Here is a 14,338-nt window from a genome sequence, read left to right as displayed (position 1 = left end):
AAAAAAAAAAAAAAAAAGCAAGGTCTTGGCTAGCACCAGAATCTACAACAAATATTGTAGATTCTGAGTGCAAAGCAACTGGCTGAGTCCAACTTCTAGGGGGAAAGATTCTTGACAAACAGCAAGTATTGAAGGGTAGCCACTATGACCAGCAGTTGCCCCTGGATACCAGTATCCTTAGAACACTCTGCTAGCTGACCAATTCCTATTTGCTAAGTTGCCCCAGCCAGACCCAGCCAGCCCCAGCCAGCTCCAGCCAGCCCCAGCCAGCCCCAGTCAGCTCCAGTTAGCCCCAGCCAACCCTCTCTCTGCATTGGGAAGGAGGTAGCCCTGCTGTCAGTGTACTGCCCAGCTACTGCTGTGCTGGATGGGAGGAGTAGATGGGGGCGGGAGGGGGTGGGAACCATAAAATTCAGAACCAGCTACTGTCAGCACTGCAGGCGCTGCCGCTGCCGAGACCACTGGGTCCAACCCTAATGGTATCACCGCTAGAGAACGGAGCCCTGACACTGAACGCCAAAGGGATCCATTACTCGAAACCTCAAACATAGGACCTGTTGCAAAATCTTGTCTGAGGAAACACCTCCAGGTTTTTTCCTTCTGAGTAGGGTTCTACTATCTTATATACAGGTGACTAAAACAGTCAGAAGTAGCTTAAGCTCGACGCATAAAGGGGTTAAAAAGCACACACATCGCCTTTGGAATCCGCTGCATGCACCCTGCAAAGGAGCTGTTGATCATGGAAGTGTATAGAAGAGGATCCTGCAGCGGTGGAGGGCTCTAAGCTTTGAAGACCTTTTTAATATGGCTGTATTGTAATACTGCAGTGCCAAACCCCACCAGTGGTTCCAAAAAAGAAAGGAAAAAAAAAAAAGCCTCGCTATGCAGCAGAACTTCCCAGCCCTGGAAACAGATTGTCTCCCTTTTGCTCCCATTTAATAGGGGCTTTATTTAGCACAATCGGGGGAGATATGTGTTCTGCTGAGCAGTGTACAGAGAGCTCTGTCTGCAACGATGCGATTCTTCCTACATGAAACTAAGATTCAGTCCCCTAAACTCAGCTTCCCAAAGCTCAGAAAAGCCGCTATGAGGTGCTGCAATTCACAGAGGGAGCGAGCCACTTAGAGAGGTGTGTGTGTGTGTATGTGTGTGTGTGTGTGTGTGTGTGTGTGTGTGTGTGTGTGTGTTGGGGGTCAGGCATGCAAGGGGACACACCTTTCCTCCAAGCGGTTGGATACACCATGTTGCCTGCAAAGTCGATCCAGACTAGGCTGTCAAGGGTTAATTTTCTCAGCAAAAAACTGAAACACACACACACACACACACACACACACACACACACTCACTCACTCACTCACTCCTCCGTCGACCCTACCACTTCAGTAGTCACCATCACACATTTGAATCTTCTTAATCTTAAATTCCAGAACGCACACCCCACCACCACCACCACCATCAGTACTATCTTTTGGGAACAACCCCCCCAGTACCTGGGCTCGATTCCCGCCTCATCACCGGTGGAAACCGAGAGCCCGATATAATTATTTTCCTACAAGGTTATGCCTAATTGGCCACTAACCTAATTGATTAATCATTTCATTTTTCAAAGCAGCATCCAAGAGTCAATCTAGCGAGGAGATAGGGAAACATGAATGCAGTGGTCCAAGGGGTTAAAAAATACAGAACTAGGGAAAAACCCCAGGCGAGCTAAACCGAAGAGGCTAGAAATGAAAACGCGACAGGAGCAGAGAATTGCGCACGACCACAGGAGGCTCAAACCAGGAGCCTCAAAGCTGCCAGAGTCCAGCAGGCTCCAACGCGGATGAAGTTGTTTTCCCCGGGGATCAAAGGGTTAAAACGACGCGGCGCCAACCTAGTCTCTGTGCTGGAGGGGAGCAGAATCCTCCTGTCTCCCTCCTAGGCAAACCCCGCTGGTGGTCCTGGGGGTCGCCCTAGCTCTCTGGCCACAACTTACACCTCTGTGCGCGGCCCTCGCCTGCGCCTTTGCGCGCTACCCAAAACTTTGCGCACACTGCGGCCGCCGCCTGGCCGTTCAGCGCGGCGAAACGCACCACCAAGTCCAAGAACCGGGGACAGCCCTTCTGCAGCCACCACCGCTTGGCTTTGGGCTTCAGACTTTTCTTTCCTCCGCCTCCAGTCCCCATGCAGGGGCTCCCTCGTGGCTGCGGGAACGCGCCTCTCAGCCCGCAGTGGGCATTGCGGTCGCTGCGCTGCAGACCACCACCCTGCAGGGTTCATAAGTCGCCCATCAGACGGCTGGATGCCTGAAGCCACCCTTGCCCTGGCGCGCCCACCCTAGCTTCCCACGCCGCGGCCGCTGGGCGCAACACCCTCTCCTACCTTCCAGCCGCTGAAGACCACACTCTGATCAGCCCTCTCGACTCATCATCCTCTGGCTGCAGAACAGGGCGACTGGACTCTGCTTTTGTTCCCTGGGGCGAGGAGGTCCGTGCCGGGCCAGGGAGCAGGAGATGCAACGGAGCTGGGTATCTGGAAGAAGGGAGGCTCACTCCCGGCAGCTCTACTGGCAGCAGTAGTGGCGGCGGCAGCGGTGGCAGCAGCAGCAGCAGTAGAGATAGTGCCGGCTCTCTGCAGGCCACATCTTTCATACCTTATACATCACTACCGCATTCCCCCGAATAGGAGAGCCCCTCAGCATTTCGCCACCTAACTCAGGATATGAGCGCCGGCAAGAGTGGCTTGACTGGACCTGGCCACAATGTGGGCTCTGCTAAGGAACGGAGCCTCAACACCCACTTACCACTCCCTCCTAAACAACCACAGCATCACTGGTCTCCGCGCAGCAGCGCTCTCCTTAGGCGGTCTGTGTCTGCTCCCCAGAATGTATGGGCTTTAGGGCAAGCAACAGTGATTTATTATGGAAACTCACTCCCAACTGCCACTTCCCAGGAAATGTCTTTGCACAGGAGCTTACCGCTATAGAGGCACCCTCCTGATTGCACGTGGTTTCTGTATGCCACCTTGGGAGCAGGCTTGTGGGCACTGAAAGACAGACGCAACCACACCACATGGAAGGATTGAGTCCCTGTTGCTTCATCAATAAAATGGGAATCAGATGAGCTTTTCCGTGAGGTTGTGGTGAGAATATAACGAGATAAACAGAGTGGAGCTCCCTAAACAAAGCTTAATTTCTTCCTTCTTCCAACGCAAGCCAGCCTTTCCTCAACTGTCAGCAACAACTCAGTAAATATTTGCCAGGAGCTTACCTCTGTTCTATGCCTACTCCTATTTTATAGAGTGCAGCTTGGCTTGGAATTTCCTCTGCAGTGAAGACACAGAAAATAAGTAAGTAAACCAAGAGGAACTGTGGAGTGGTATTAATCACCCAGACTGAAATAGATGATGGCACGTAGTACGAAGTGACTGGAGATGCTACTTAATTTTTTGTCAACTTGATACAAACTTGAGTCACCTGGGAAGAGAGACCCTCACATTGAGATGTTGCTTCCATCATATGGGCCTGTGGGTGTGTCTTAGGGGCATATTTTTGATTGATGGATAATGTAAGAGAGGGCAGCCCTCTCTGAGTTGTGCTACCTTTGGGCAGATATCTTGGGTAAGCTGAGCTCTCCCCATGGAGAGCAAGCAGTTAAGCAGAGGCCCTTTCTGGTCTGTGCTTCCATTCCTACATCCAGGTCCCTGCTCTGACTCCCCTCAAGGATGGACTGTAACCTGTAAGATGAATTAACACCTCCAAGTTGGTTTTGATCATTGTTTTATCACAATAACAACAACTGGAACACTAGGGTAGGGACCTACTCAAGTCATAATCACTAAGTCCTACATGATTAGGACCTCATCGCCTCATCTCCAGGGCAGAAGAAAGAGCAAGAGCAAATGCAGGAATGAGTTGAAGGCATCTAAGATGGAGGAGGGTACACCTGTAGCTGGACGCAGCATGGACAGGGTGGGAGGTTCCGTCTAATAGGGAGGTTAATAAGTGGATCTGCCCTGGAGTTAGGGATTTGAGTGATGCAGCATTTCCTATGCGGTTGGTTTGTAAAAGTTCACTCTAGCTGCTATGCAGAGAGTGGGTTGGAGGGAGCTTGGGCAGAAGCCATTGGAAGAGGAATCAGTAGGAGGATCCAACAGTGCTGGATAAAAGTCCCTCAACATCACCTGGCTTCCATAATCACAAACCACATCAGCTTTCCTTCATCTAACGAGAGACTGGGAGTAAAGACCACTGGTGAGCAGTTCAGGGAGCCTGAACATGAGCCATCCTGACCCACTCTCTGAATATCCTTTCCTCAACCAGAAGATGTGAAGAATAACATATCCTCATGACTCACTGTGCTGATGAAATGATACAAGGAAGGTGTGCCCAAGGATTAAATGACTGTTAATTCCATCTTTAAGATCTCTTTACGTTGGGTCCTCCAGAAGCCCACACCACACAGGCCCTCTATCTCCTATAGAGACTGCCTTTCCTGGAGTTGTCTTGTTCGGAATTATGGAGTCCTGATGCCTCTTTCAGATGTGTGGTGATGTTTGCATTCACAATGCTGGTCCCTGAACCCAACTGCCATCTTTTCAAGCAGAAAACAGATTTTCAATTTGTTTCCTTTTGACGTTTTCCTGTCTGCCACCCTCATCTAGCTTGAAGCATACACGACATCATCCTATGAAGCTCTCAAGCTACAAAAATAGAAAGGAAAAGGGGGTTGGAGGTGGGGGGATTTGTAAAGCCAGAGATGGCAGGAGAAGAAAACAGCCTTTTTTCTCTTAGCAACAGGAAAGGTTCTCTTAGCTGAGAAACATGATCAATTCCCTTACATGTCTGACCACATCAGCTTCCAAAAGCTATAGGATCCACTACAACATGCCTCCAAAGCCCTAGGAGTTGAAACAAGCAAGACTGGATAGTGTGATCTGTGGCAGTTGAAGGAGCACAACCCAGTTCGGAGAAGCAGCAGAGCTGGGATTTGATTCCTCTCAGGTCTGTATGCTTTAGATGTCCTTAGCCCTGCTGGTGTTGCTGACTTCCAGAACCCAGAGGAGTTTAATACAATGGAGGCCCAGAACTTAGATTTCTAAAATAGCCAATTCTGTCTCTTGCACTGACTCAATACATTTTACTCCTCTCCAACTTCCAAGGCCCACGCTTGAGCTATTGAAAATCAAAAGAGATCTTAAAGGCTACATGGTGTTAGAAACTGACTTCTGCATTAACCACTGCAGTGCTGTCAAGGAGAAAAACTGGTCCTGCTTGGTGGGAGGGGGGGGCTTGGGTCTGTAATCCCAACTACCCAAGAGACTAAGGCAAGAGGCTAATAAATTCAAAGACTATCAGGGTACACAGTGATGCTCTGCTTCAATGTTTTAAAGACTGAAGAATTGGGTGAGGACATATCTCAGTAGTTGTCTATGTAGTATGGGTAAGGCCCTAGTTCCCACATCTGTTCCCATAAAATGAAACAAAACAAAAAGCTGTAATGCTAAGGAAGACATGGATGCATCTTTGGGTTATCTGGGATGCTTGGCAGGAATCAGACACCACATCTCTGCTTCTACAGTGATTCTGTGTTCTTGCCAAATTAAAACCTAACCTCATCTATAAAATAGTGTCTACTACCAGATCTGGACTAGAGACGATGCCATGCTTATGCTATGATTATTCTTATGCTCGGAAGAATGCCAAGATAGAGCAATTAGTAGGGTTTGCTACTCTTTCCTTATAACCCCCACCATCTTGAGTATGTTGGTTAGCAACAACTGACTCTCTAGAGGAAAATAAAATCCACAACTCCTGTATTGTTTTATTTCTTGGTACCTATGTTCTTGCTGACTTCAGGCACCAATGTACTGGTTATGTCTAGAATAGATATGAGCTGGACATGGCACACATCTGCCCAACATTTAGTCAAAATCAATTCCAGACTGGGGACATCATCTCACAACTTACAGAGTCCATTATTTTCTATCACTACCTAGCTATTGACAAGAATCCTGGAAGGAACAGATCTACAGTTACCCACCTGAAAAACTGGGAAATTAAAACTCAGAGTGATTGACCAAAGAGACAGGAAGTAAAAGCAACAGAATTCAATCTGGGACCACTCCGAAAGCAGTGTGCCTTCCACTTGTGTCACATCCCTGCTGTGAAACTATCACTCAGATATGTCCAGAGGCCATATGAACCTCCATCTGGCCATATGACCATCCTAGCCTTTGTGTCACCTCAGATGCCCTGGGAACCAAGCGTGGTAATGCAAATGAAATGACTCAGGAAGATCAAAAACATCCTGGAAAAAATGTGAATGTTGTGGCTAGTGGCTAGGGAAAAAAAGAAAAAAACATGGGAGTAACAAGTGTCCTGGGAGAACTCAGAGACAACAGAGGAGACAGAACCACCCTGAACACACTTCAGATTGACACAAGGAAATGTGGCTAGATCCACATTCAGTCCCCTTCTAAATGTTTATTGGCACAAAGAAATGGAGATGGGAAGCATGAAAAGGCACCATGATTACAGAGGCAGACAGCGTTGTTGCTCAGAAGTCTGTTTGCTTTTTCCATGTGCTGTCTGTAAAAAATGCAGTTGCTTCTTACTCCAGAGCTCCTCATACCCAGCCCATCTCCTGAAAGAGGTCAGATCTTCAGCTCAAGCCAAAGGGAATTTATGGGCTCCTGTCTCTTGGCAGGAGTTCAAGGTGAAGCCATCTTGGATACCCACCAATTCTAATGATGTCATTCTCTCTCTCTCTCTCTCTCTCTCTCTCTCTCTCTCTCTCTCTCTCTCTCTCTCTCTCTCCTTCCTTCCCTCCTTCCCTCCCTCCCTTCCTCTCTCCCTCCCCCTCTCTCTCATTCTCTCTCCATTCCTCCCTCTCCCTCTCTTTGCCTCCTCCTTTCTCCCTTCCTTTCTCTTTCCTCTCACCTCTCTCTCTCTCTCTCTCTCTCTCTCTCTCTCTCTCTCTCTCTCTCTCTCTCTCTGCACTCCTCTTCTCTGATCTTTCCTCTGTGTTTGTCTATTTCTGGCCCTCTCTATATTCTCTCCACAGCTGAAAGCTGCTTTGGTGTAAAGAGAGGATGGGTCAAGGCTACAGAGAGTTCTGGACTTATATCACTTCAAAGAAGAGTTAGTATCCATCTGTCTCAAGAAGTTTTAAACTTCTGCTTCTAGTAAGTTAGATCACACGCCTAAATGTCATGGCCTAGGGTGAAACCTAGTATGATGGGCTGTGCCTGTCAAGAGCCCAATCCTGCAGCCAGACAGCACACAATAGAAAAGAGATGGTCCCCTAATTTTATCCAAAGAAAATAATTAGTATTGTCCAAACCCAGTGAGCAAGTGCCACTGATGTCAAAACCCAAACACTGGTATTTTTCCCAAGATGCCTTTGCCCTCTTCAGGATCCCACACTGATTCCCATCATGAGCACAGTGTGACTTAGAAAGCTGGTATAGCCCACATATGATATGGCAAGGTCCAAGGACAATGCCTGATTCCTCAGGACCCAGCATATTTCAGGTACTTGATCAATATTTATCAAATAGATAGATAGTACCCCAATTGATTAACAGAGGACAGAAGGATTCAGAGTCTCTGTCAGGAATTAACAGCAAAGAAGGCTGAAATTGCTTACTGATAGATATGAAGAGAATCCTGGAGGGTAATGACTATATTTATCACATTGTTTCTAGCCCAGCCTTATAACCTAATTTAATAAAAATATTGTCATTCGATTCTACCCTTTCCCTCATTAACTGTTGTTCTGTATTATCGATCCCCCATCATCAGAATGCTGCACTTCCTAATATGATAGAGAACAGTATCCAGTTCCAAAGCCCTAATGGGAAGGGCTTCTGTCACCACCCCTATGGTGGCATCCACTATGGGCTGTATGTCATCTCTGACTTATCTCAGAGTGCTGTAGACTCTGGCTGGTGAGTACCCCTTCCCATACCTGTCGACTCTTCATCTCGAATAGTACTCATCTGCCATAGCCCACACTTGCTGGTCATGGATGAGACACATATGGTTGTTTATATACAAACTAATACAGACTGTGCATTAGGATGGCTGCTCACAAATGGGAGAGCCACACCAGTAGGCCAGTATAAACTATGTGCACTGGAAGTCACAAGCAATAGTGGTTTCTGCTTTGGCTGTCTTGAGTCTTAGAAACAGCTGGGGCCTCCCTTTTTTAATTTGAGAGCTAGTCACCAGATCTCTATCCCATTTTCATTTGGTCTCACCAGTTGTACATGAAAGAAATCACAACATCCACTTTGAAAATATGGAAATGGAGACCTATGGAAATTAATATGCCATGTTCCATCAATCAGTGCTTGCTGCTTGCATATTTTTTGGTAGCAATGGGTGAGTACTTTCCCCTCCATCACTGTTGATGCTGTAGGGCTTGTGGCCACAGAGTTAAGCTCTAAAGTCTGTGAAGTGAAGGTGCCCCTTAGCTACATCTTTCCTTTAGGAGAGAGGAGCCTAGAAATCATATGCTTCCTCCTCAAAGAAATATGGTTTTCCTCCTCTCTCACTGACATTCTGGAACACCTTCCAGTGCCATTACATTGTTGCCTAAGAGTCTCTGGGCACAGGACTGAGAAGGTAACTGGAGTGACTGTAGTAAGCTTGGGAGAGTGATGATGCAGCTCCAGGGACCTGATCTTGCTACTGCCCATCTCTGTTTTCTGGTCTTCTTTGCTAACTAGCCACATACCTACCAGCCTCTGGACAGAACGGTGTCCCCCGAAGGCTGCTGGTAGATTAAAAACAGAAATGGGAGCAAGACAGAGGTGGGGAGATTAGAGAGAAGAAAAGGTGAGCACTCCCGAGACCTCCTAGGTGTTGAAGGACTATTTAGAATGTGTTCGTGTGGAAATTTGAAGCATCAGTTACATTGTAGTCTATGATATATCTGATGTGAGCATTCACCCACTAAGCCCAGGCCCAGGTCCTAGTGCACAGTATTGAGCAGAATATTATATTGTCTCTTTGCCTAACTGCCTTCTCCCATTAGCTCCTGAGCTCTCTGAGCCCACGGGCCTTATGCTATTGCTGCATTGTGAGGGTCCGGCAAGCTAGCTGACACTAATATGGGCTCAGGAAACATTTGATGAATGCACAGACATGGTGTTTAAGTGCATAATCAAGAGTCTATCTGAAGCTTTCTGACACCAAGCCCACAAATTGATCTCTTCCACCTTTCTGAACTCCTATAAAAATCATGGCCTGGCAATTAATTTGACACTCATATGGTAGCTTGCACCATCTCTGGAGTTGTTGCATCGAACTCTGATTTGAACACTTTATTGTTATTAAACATTTTACATGGTTGGATTTATGTCTTGTTTTCACAAGGAGCCTGCAAGCCCATTCATTCATGCAAAGAACAATCATTGAATTATGCGGTGGGGCATTGTTCCATGAGTAATCCCATCTCCCTGCGTATGCTCAGTGAAAGCCTACTGTGTGCTTCAGGCAGGCACTGCGGCCAGGGTGAACTGTGTTTAATGAGAACTTAAAACTTTAGCCTAAATTGCAAAGCCCTGTGCCTCCAGGATCATGTACAAAAGCCACAAAGGGGAAGCAGGTGGCAGCTGTGAGGTGCGTGCATCTAGACAGAGCTTCTACAGTTGACGTAGCAGCCCATGGAGCATCGTACAAGGTGACCAGATGATGCAAAGATAGTCTAAAATACATCCTGTTTTCTGCTTACTGAACCATGCATATCCTGGACTCTTTCTGCAGGCAGATAGGAACAACCTTTCCTCCCATGGACAGCCCCTTCACTTCCCAATTCCTGGAACTGGGGCTTCAGGTGGCCCAGTAGGCTCCTTTCTGTCTGCTCTGGCCAGGACACAGCATGCGGGAAGCAACAGCTATTATCTACAGCATGCTCTGGGGACAGGCAGGGAAAAAAACAAAACCAACCAACCAAATAAACAAACAAAAACACTCTCTTATATATTCTCCTCGCCCCAGGGGCATGGCATTTCTATTAAAATCTGTTTAAAACCCCTCTTCACAAACAAAACCCCTTTCAAAATACACTCATCTTAGGCAACCCTTAGTGTCTAGCTGATTTGTTTAACAACCAATCCTAAAATGAGACATTAGCTGTTGAATCTCCTGACTGGGAAGACTAAACTCAGAGAGTGGCATCCATGAGGTTACACTTACTTGGTTAAGTGAGGTTCAGAGTCAGTAAGTCCATGCTAGGTGGTTGGAACTCGGTTTCTATAAACTACCAGGTCTAGGCCCCGCCCACTTGATCTCAGGCCTCTTCCTAGACTCTGAACTTTGAATAAGCTAGTGCTGCAAATCTGCTGGTTTGGATTTTTGAATGTGTACTGTTATTACAGGCGAACCTCTCCCCAATGTCATCACCCTCATATACAGACAAGGATAGCTGAAAGGGCCAAGTTCCCCAGGCAGGCACGCATTGGCTGTTCTAGCTTCTAGTTGCCAAGGCTGCTCTATTCACAGACCAGAAGGAGTCTGAGGACCCTGTGAAGGAGCAGGCTCAGCTGTGTCTGCCAGCCTTGCAGGAAGTGACGGTCGCTGCAGACAACAGACACGCCAGGGCACAGGGTACCCATTCTGTTTGCTTTGCCCCCAACTGCTCAGTTGTTCAGTCCAATCTGTTTCTGGAGTTCAGAAAGCAAAAGGAGAAAAGGAAAATCACTTTAAATCACCTTCCTGAGACATTTTTGCAAGTCTCCTTGGAGACTTCTTTGCAAAATTAACAATGTGTGGCTTCTGTTAGTAAAGGCTAAATAAAGGAGGGTTCTAATTTCAGCTCTTCCACTAGGGTACTGTGTGACCTTAAGCCAGGTCCTTACCCTCTCTGGGATCATGCTCTAAATAGAGCTAGACTGCAGACTAAATGGCCTCTACAGCTCCTGGAAATTGTGTGAGTTACAGAATAATGACTGGACACTAAACAGAAGGAAATATTGCAAAGAACCTGGCCACTGGATGGAGAAGAGGATTTAATAATAAGGAGTCCAGTCTCACATTCATTCCAGTGAATTCCTTGCTTGAAATGCTCAGAGGGCCAAGGTGAGATGCAGCTAATATAGATGGTGAGTGGTCTACATGAAGAATAATCCTTTCCTTTGAAGAGCAGGTCCTCAAGACAGAACCAGCTTGTGTGCATGTGCTAAGAGGTATTAAGATTGCAAATCAAAATTGCCTGAGTTCCCTCCTCAGCCACACCTCTGACACTCAGTAGATAATGACTGGATGAGTATTCATGCCATGTCGGTTGACAAGCTGTTTGATTGCTCTGAGCTGTGATCTCCTTTGCTGCTAAATAAGAGAACAGTACTGTCTGTATAGGAATGCAAGTCTAATTAGGTGGGACAAGTCACCTAAAGTGGACCTTCCAAAGTGCTAATGCGTCCTACCTTTCCTTTCCTTGTAGAGGCTCCAACTGAACCCATAAACAGGTCAACAGACAGAAACAGAGAATCTGGCTTCAGAGACAAACACTGTGGGCCGAGATCCACATGTGGTTTGGTGGATCGAGACTAGTCAGGACTTCATGAGAGATTCCCTACTTCAGATTCTCTAAAGGTGCTGGGAATCCTCTGTCTGTCTAGCACCTACCCTCCTTGTGCAAATCTATTCAAACTAGAGGTTAACACTCAAGGCTCATTTTGAGAGCTGCCTCCTCTTTAAAGACCACCATTAAAGCAAGCCGAGGTTGTATACAAACTCTTCCTGCATGGACCACCCAGCCCTTCAAGCATGCATCTATCCCTTCACACCTGATGCTAATGCCATGTGCCTTGGAATCTCCATCTACTCTAAGCAGTGATCCCGTGCAGGTTAGAGACCAGCCAGCAGAGTTAAAATCTGAGCTGCATGTCTTAGTGCTACAGGTCTGGCATGGGACAGACACACAGTTTCTGTATAAAGCAAGGGTGATAGCACTTGCACAGCTCTTGTGGGTGGCCCTATCCCTCACTCAGTTAACCACTGAGCACAGTAACCCTGTTAGGCTTGGAGTGGTAGTAAATCTCTTTTCAGGTGAGGAGACCTTACTAAGGCTTAGAAATATATTTAGGGCTTCTCTGTTTGTACCTTAGGGAGTGGTACAGATGTCCAGAAAGTCCATCTCCAGCATTCATTAGACACTCCTTAGTCATAGCAGGGAATTTCCCCTATGGTCTTGTGAAACCTAGTATTGCATCCTCTGGAACCTCAGGCAACCTCATCATCACCTGCTTTTTCACTTCTCTGCAGAAAGTGTTCCCAGGGTTGCCCATCTAACCCTCACAGGAGCTTTACACAAAGTAACGTGACGAGAACAGGGAGGAGTTTCCCTGCCAGACAGGATTCTGATCTCCTTCCTATTTTCTAAGGAGATTCTGTCAGCTTCTCAGCCAGAGGCCTCAGCTGGACCTTCCACCACTGTCTCTCTCCCTCCTCTCTCACTCCTGGTTGAGGAGCTAAGAAAGATGCGATATGTACATTGAGATGTGTCTGCAGCATTCCATTCCCCAGGATCATCTTCCTTGTGTGATGTGTGTGTGTGTGTGTGCGTGTGTGTGTGTGTGTGTGTGTGTGTGTGTGTGTGTGTGTGAGAGAGAGAGAGAGAGAGAGAGAAGGTTCATATGTGGTTTGTGTGGTATGTGTGTATAGGTTCGTGTGTGTGTGTGTGTGTGTGTGTGTGTGTGTGTGTAGGTTCATGTGGTATGTATCTGTGTGTGCCAGTGCACATGTGCTTATGTATGGAGATCAGACATCAGCATCAGATGTCTTTTTCTTTTTCTTTTTGTTTTAAAGATTTATTTATTATTATAAATAAGTACACTGTAGCTGTCTTCAGACGCACCAGAAGAGGGCATCAGATATCATTACGGGTGGTTGTGAGCCACCATATGGCTGCTGGGATTTGAACTCAGGACCTTCAGAAGAGCAGTCAGTGCTCTTACCCGCTGAGCCATCTTTCCAGCCCCAGATGTCTTTTTCTATTGTTTATTTTTTGAGGCAAGGACTCTCACTAAACCTAGTGCTCACAAATTTGGCTTGACTAGCTGGCCAGTGAACTCTGGGGACCCTCCTGTCTCTGCTTCCCCAGTGCTGGGATGAAAGGCACATGTTGCCATGCCCAAACTTTTATGTGGCTTTGTGAAGTCACAGGTCCTCATACACTTTACTAACTGAGCCAGGTCCCCAACCCTCTTGATATCATCTTGCCTAATCATAAGCTTAATGTGATAGCCTTTGTAAGGAAGCACTCTTGACTGCCTCATATCATTGCTAGCCACTCTTTTCCCAGTACTTTGGTCCAGCCAAACAACCCACCCACAACTCATCAAGAGTACCTTCTAAGCCAGGAAATGACTCAGTGGGTAAAGGCACTTGCCATGAAGTGACATCCTAAGTTCAATCACATGATGGAAAACTAATGCCCACAAATTGTCCTCTGACCATACATATGCATTCTTCATAGCCAGGCACACCCAAATGAATAAGTATAATATAATAAAATCCCTGCTTGTCTTCTTGTTACTTTCAGCATATCACTCCTTAGTCCTTATGTGTCATCCCATTTTTCCACTTTCCCCTCTAACCCTCACTCATCCCCAACAATTAGCTCAGATATCATAGTTCCTATGATTTCCTAAAGGCCCAGTGCCTGCCTACCCCATACCATACCCTTATCTGTATTCTCCTGTCCTGGATCCTGGATTCTACCATGATCCAGAAGTAGCTCTGGCTCCCAGGATATATAAGACCCTGAGAACAGGAACTTGTCTTTTAATCTCCATTCCACAAACCTAGGGTAGATGATGTTTTGTTAATATCCCTATATATTTTATATCTACTAGTTTATTCTGCATTGTGATATATATAGCATTTTATATATTCCTTGAGTGTATATAGGAAATAGGCTAAACATGTGTAGATATTTGAAATCCCACATCAGAAGTAACATCTGGCCAGATTTACAAAGCTGAATATTGGTGAGTATGTGGTCAAATCTCAACTCTTACATTCCCAAACAATCTTGTGCCTCCTGACTACATGGCATTCATTCTCTACCTAGGTTTTGGTCAAGTTGAAAATAAGTAATAAGCTAGAGAAAGACCAAAGTGTCAGCTGTCAAACTAGAGGCCAAACTAGAGGGCTTGACCTTCAGTCTCTTATTCTTGTAGCTTAAAAACATTTCATTCCAAGACTGAAGAAAGCATGGTCACCCATACACAATGAGACCTTAACTGGATGACTGCCTGGGTATGGAATGAGCATTAGTAAACAGAGGAACCGCTTCTGTCTACATTAAAAGTCATGAGAAGTGGCCATGAGAGTAAAAGAGGCGGG

At 46.5% G+C, this 14,338-nt stretch overlaps 1 protein-coding gene across 4 annotated transcripts in view; it reads right to left on the bottom strand.

Annotated features, from left to right (window-relative positions):
• The window catches only part of Dab1 (DAB adaptor protein 1), a 1,131,348-nt gene extending 1,128,580 nt beyond the window's left edge, over window positions 1-2,768 (bottom strand). For 2 of the 4 annotated variants that reach the window (XM_031378022.1, XM_031378029.1), the window contains exon 1: window positions 2,362-2,762. The gene's annotated coding sequence lies outside the window, so the exon portion shown is untranslated. Of the gene's footprint in view, window positions 1-2,361 lie in introns of all 4 variants that reach the window. The other 2 variants (XM_031378030.1, XM_031378031.1) reach the window with 2 other exon arrangements.
• Between the last annotated feature and the right edge of the window lie 11,570 nt (window positions 2,769-14,338).

The sequence above is a fragment of the Mastomys coucha genome, unplaced genomic scaffold (genome assembly GCF_008632895.1).
Source record: "Mastomys coucha isolate ucsf_1 unplaced genomic scaffold, UCSF_Mcou_1 pScaffold18, whole genome shotgun sequence".
In the NCBI taxonomy this organism is placed as follows: domain Eukaryota; kingdom Metazoa; phylum Chordata; class Mammalia; order Rodentia; family Muridae; genus Mastomys; species Mastomys coucha.
This window is presented reverse-complemented; position numbering and strand designations above follow the sequence as displayed.